The sequence below is a fragment of the Oncorhynchus gorbuscha genome, unplaced genomic scaffold (assembly GCF_021184085.1).
Source record: "Oncorhynchus gorbuscha isolate QuinsamMale2020 ecotype Even-year unplaced genomic scaffold, OgorEven_v1.0 Un_scaffold_9338, whole genome shotgun sequence".
In the NCBI taxonomy this organism is placed as follows: domain Eukaryota; kingdom Metazoa; phylum Chordata; class Actinopteri; order Salmoniformes; family Salmonidae; genus Oncorhynchus; species Oncorhynchus gorbuscha.
In genome coordinates, this window is record NW_025752328.1 from 1 (window position 1) to 5,000 (window position 5,000).

Genomic DNA, 5,000 nt, shown 5'->3' on the forward strand with positions numbered 1-5,000 from the left:
AACACACATAACATGTAAATAGAATACATTAAATGTAAACACACACACACACACACACACACACACACACACACACACACACACACACACACACACACACACACACACACACACACACACACACACACACACACACACACACACACACACACACACACACACACACAGGCACAGGCACAAGACAGAGCATTTAGAAATCTGTTTTTGTCCATTCCAGATGTGGGTCACCAGTTAATCCCTGGATGTTTTGATGTCAGCCCATCAACAACCATTTTATTAGAGAGAGGGGTGAGAGGGGGAAGGAGGGGAGATTCAGAGAGAAAGAGAGAGTTTGATAGAGGGAGGGGGTAAAGAGAGTGGAAGAGAGGGGGAGAAAGAGGGGTAAAGAGAGTGGAAGAGAGAGGGGGAGAAAGAGGGGTGAGAGGAGAGAGAGAGGGAGAAAGGGGGTGAGAGGGAGAGAGAGAGGGAGAGGGGTGTAAAGAGAGTGGAGAGAGAGGGGGAGAAAGAGGGGTGAGAGGGAGAGAGAGAGGGAGAGAGGGGTGTAAAGAGAGGGAGAGAGAGGGTGAGAAAGAGGGGTGAGAGGGGAGAGAGAGAGGGAGAAAGGGGGTAAAGAGAGGGAAGAGAGAGAGGGAGAAAGAGGGGTGAGAGGGGAGAGAGAGAGGGAGAAAGGGGTGTGAGAGGGAGAGGGAGAGAGGAGAGAAGGAGGGTGAGAGGGGAGAGAGAGAGGGAGAAAGGGGGCAAAGAGAGGGAGAGAGAGAGAGAGAAGGAGGGGTAAAGAGAGAGAGGGAGGAGAGAAGGAGGGGTAAAGGAGGGGGTAAAAGAGAGGGAGGAGAGGAGGGAGTAAAGAGAGGAGGAGAGAAGGAGGTGTAAAGGAGGAGAGAAGAGGTGGAGGGGAAGGAGGAGAGAAGGAGGTGTAAAGAAGGAGGGAGGGAGGAGAGGGAGAAGGAGGTGTAAAGAGAGAGGGAGGGAGGAGAGAAGGAGGTGTAAGAGAAGGAGGAGGAGAAGGAGGTGTGGGGTTGTCTGCAGAACTCATTCTCTCTACATCTCTCTCTGCCCCCCTCTCTCTCTCTGCCCCCTGGCTCCGATAGAAACTAGAGCACTACATCATCATCATCATCATCATCATCATCATAATCGTCCTCTCCTCCGAGACACATCAAAGTTCACGTCGCACCGAAAACACAGGTGCCTTGTAGCAGCGAGACCGTCGATAACAGGTAAAAAGACTGTCCGTTTAACCGATCTAATCTCAAACCTTTTTCACATCAACAGTTGTTGTTATTAATGTGAGTAGAAAGGCTACAGACACACGGTCGTTATCATGTCTGACTGCAGGAGGCAGTGGAACCAGGAGAGCGAGCTGCCGGTCCCTGGCAGGAACAATTACAACCGGGCCGAACCAACGGAAATCCTACGGGATGTTTTCCTCGGCGGATGGCGCCTACGACAGCAAGACTGTAGACTGTGATAACTTTGCCGCGGGAAGGAGAGGAACCAGGACTCCCAGGAGGCGTCCGGCGAGACGAGCTCCTCGAGCCACACCCGATGGCGACGTTCCTGAGACGGCAAGTGAGGCCAGTGAGGTCCGGAGCTGTCGGTTCTCAGGTCAGCTCACCAGGAGAGAGGATGTGGGGCTGGGTGTGGAGATTGAGTACCGGGGGAGGCAGTGTCACTCCGGTCAGAAGAATGGAAAGGTAGGTGAAAACTGAAGAAGAAAAAAAATCGCCCATGTTTATGTTGATTAAAGTAGAGCAGATCGCAATTGTAGCTTACTCTGTTCTGCAGTGCAGTGACGTCAGCTAGGCTGTTCCTAAAATAGGCTACGCAGTTATATCTCTCTAGGCTGCCCTCATCACCTGAACCGGTGACGGTCAGGTAGACTATTAGGCTACGTGTGGTGATGAATTGAACAAGCGCCGTTTTGACAGCCATCACAGCTTCTGTCACACACACCACACACACCCACAAACACACACACTGAACTGCTCTGACTGCGCTGCACCTTGAAGACAAAAGGAGTCCTGCAGCTAGAGCTTCCTTCCGCCTCTGAGTTCACTGGCTGCGGGAAAAAGAGAGAGAGACAGAGAGAGCATGTCCGGTACTGACCACCAGGGGAATGGTATCCCCCACCTTCCGGTAAGACTCCCACCTGGCAGGGCTGGCAGCCCGACAGGCTGGCTGGCTGTCTGCGCGGAATAGCCATTGTGTTCGGTCAATAGAGGCGAACAAGGCGCTGTCCATTTTCAGCACCACATACCTAGTCTAACTTGTCGCCGCTGGAGGTTTCCTTGGTAGACTATAGGCTTACAAACATGAGCTAGTTTCTGTTTATTATATTCAGTTCTACAGTTCTACAGAGAAAACAATGATTGTAGCCCAGACTAAAGGCACGTTGAGGTTGTCGAGGGCGACCCAAGCTGCAGCCTCGGCGAGATAAATCCCCTGCTCCTGATGCCGTTGGCGGGGAGTTAAAATCTTAGTGTCGCAGGATGATAGCTAGGCAGTTTGAGTAGAAGGCCTGTGTGATGCCCAGTCTCCCCCATGTCAGCCAGCCAGGCACCACCCCGATCGCGAAGATCATTTTTGACCATTTCTGCCGCGACGAGTCAAGACAATGCGTCTGTTTTCTACCTGACATGGTTCAGTTGTTATCAGGGATTTACACGAAGTGACAATCCGACGTTGTATGTTGTGCTGCAGGTTGGAAGGAGTAAGACAATAGTTTGGACTCTGTGAGAGAGAGAGAGAGAGAGAGAGAGAGAGAGAGAGAGAGAGAGAGAGAGAGAGAGAGAGAGAGAGAGAGAGAGAGAGAGAGAGAGAGACAGAGAGAGAGAGAGAGAGAGAGAGAGAGAGAGAGAGAGAGAGAGAGAGAGAGAGAGAGAGAGAGAGACAGAGAGAGAGAGAGACAGAGAGAGAGAGAGAGAGAGAGAGAGAGAGAGAGAGAGAGAGAGAGAGAGAGAGAGATCTGTCTTGGGGATATTCTAGCCTAGTTGGTTCATTCAGAATACATGCAGCTATTTAAATGGTGTAACACATTGAATAAAGCTATTGTTAGAATACATGCACAGCTTTCAGGATTCTTGGTCATGTTTGGATACAATGGCAGTGGTCGATAAAGAATCCAATTGTCATACTTGTCATACCTGAGTCACTCAGTAAAATGCTACTTGAGTAAACATCTAATAGCATTTGGTTTTAAATTATAAATATACTTAAGTAGAAAAAGTAAAAGTATAAATCATTTCAAATTCCTTATATTAAGCAAACCAGACGGCACCATTTTATTTTCCATGTTACATTTAAAGATAGTATATATGCCATTTAGCAGACGCTTTTATCCAAAGCGACTTACAGTCATGTGTGCATACATTCTACGTATGGGTGGTCCCGGGGATCGAACCCACTACCCTGGCGTTACAAGCGCCATGCTCTACCAACTGAGCTACAGAAGGACCATAGTAAAGTAGGGATGACCAGGGATGTTCTCTGTTTAGTGAGTCCTCCAGATCAGAGGCAGTAGGGATGTTCTCTGTTTAGTGAGTCCGCCAGATCAGAGGCAGTAGGGATGTTCTCTGTTTAGTGAGTCCTCCAGATCAGAGGCAGTAGGGATGTTCTCTGTTTAGTGAGTCCTCAGATCAGAGGCAGTAGGGATGTTCTCTGTTTAGTGAGTCCTCCAGATCAGAGGCAGTAGGGATGTTCTCTGTTTAGTGAGTCCTCCAGATCAGAGGCAGTAGGGAGGACCAGGACCAGCCTGGGTTGTGCCATTTTTGTTGTTGTTGCAAGCAGAGAGACAGAGCTCCAAACAGTCATATCTCCATGGTAACACTTCAGCCAGTAGACGTTAGGCTACAGCACCGGGGAAGACAGACGGCGAGGTTGCCATGGAGACGTAACATCTTTCTCCCTGGGTAGGGCGCTCTCTGTAGCTGTGTATCCTTGGTAACGGGAGATGGCAGAAGATCAGGACGTCCTATTCAACAGAAAACACATCCTTCCTCGTAGCATCTGTTCTTGTAGTTGTTGTTTCAATAAGTTATTATCAAATATCTCCTAATATCATGACTGAAAAGTCTCTCTCTGTCTCTCTCTCTCTCTCTCTCTCTCTCTCTCTCTCTCTCTCTCTCTCTCTCTCTCTCTCTCTCTCTCTCTCTCTCTCTCTCTCTCTCTCTCTCTGTCTCTCTCTCTCTCTCTCTCTCTCTCTCCCTCTCTCTCTCTCTCTCCGTCTCTCTTCTCTCTCTCTCTCTCTCTCTCCGTCTCTCCTCTCTCCTCTCTTCTCTCTCTCTCTCTCTCTCTCTCTCTCCTCTCTTCCCCTCTGTCTCTCTCTCTCTCTCTCTCTCTCCTCTCTCTCTCTCTCTCTCTCTTCCTCTCTCTCTCCTCTGTCTCTCTCTCTCCATCTCTCTCTCTCCTCTCTTCCCCTCTGTCTCTCTCTCTCTCTCTCTCTCTCTCCATCTCTCTCTCTCTCATCTCTCTCTCTCCTCTCTTCCTCCCTCTGTCTCTCTCTCTCTTCTCTCTCTCCTCTCTTCCCCTCTGTCTCTCTCTCTCTCTCTCTCTCTCTCTCTCTTCCTCTCTCTCTCTCTCTCTCTCTCTCTCTCTCTCTCTTCTCTCTTCTCTCTCTCTCTCTCTCTCTCTCTCCATCTCTCTCTCTCTCTCTCTCTCTCTCTCTCTCTCTCTCTCTCTCTCTCTATCCTGTGTGCAGAGGAGAGGTTCTGATTAAAGGGGCCGTGTGGTGAATGACGACCTGTCTCGGTATGCAGACGTCTATGGAAGATGGCCTTATAAAGTAAGTCATGGGAGAATCTCAACACGCATTTCCTTGATTCCTCACTTCCTCTATCCTCGCCTCCTCCTCTCATTTCTCCTAATCCTCTCTTCTCACCTGCCCCCCACCTCTCCTCTATCAGGTGGGTGATAACCTAGGTACCTGATGATGTGAGGGTGCTCCTAACCCCGTCTCTCTCCTCTATAGACAGGTTGATAACCTCCTGATGATATCCTGTGTG

The 5,000-nt window shown here is 49.6% G+C and overlaps 1 pseudogene; it reads left to right on the plus strand.

The window, feature by feature from the left end:
- The first annotated feature begins 1,418 nt into the window (after window positions 1-1,418).
- The window catches only part of LOC124030126, a 5,642-nt pseudogene continuing 2,060 nt past the window's right edge, over window positions 1,419-5,000 (plus strand).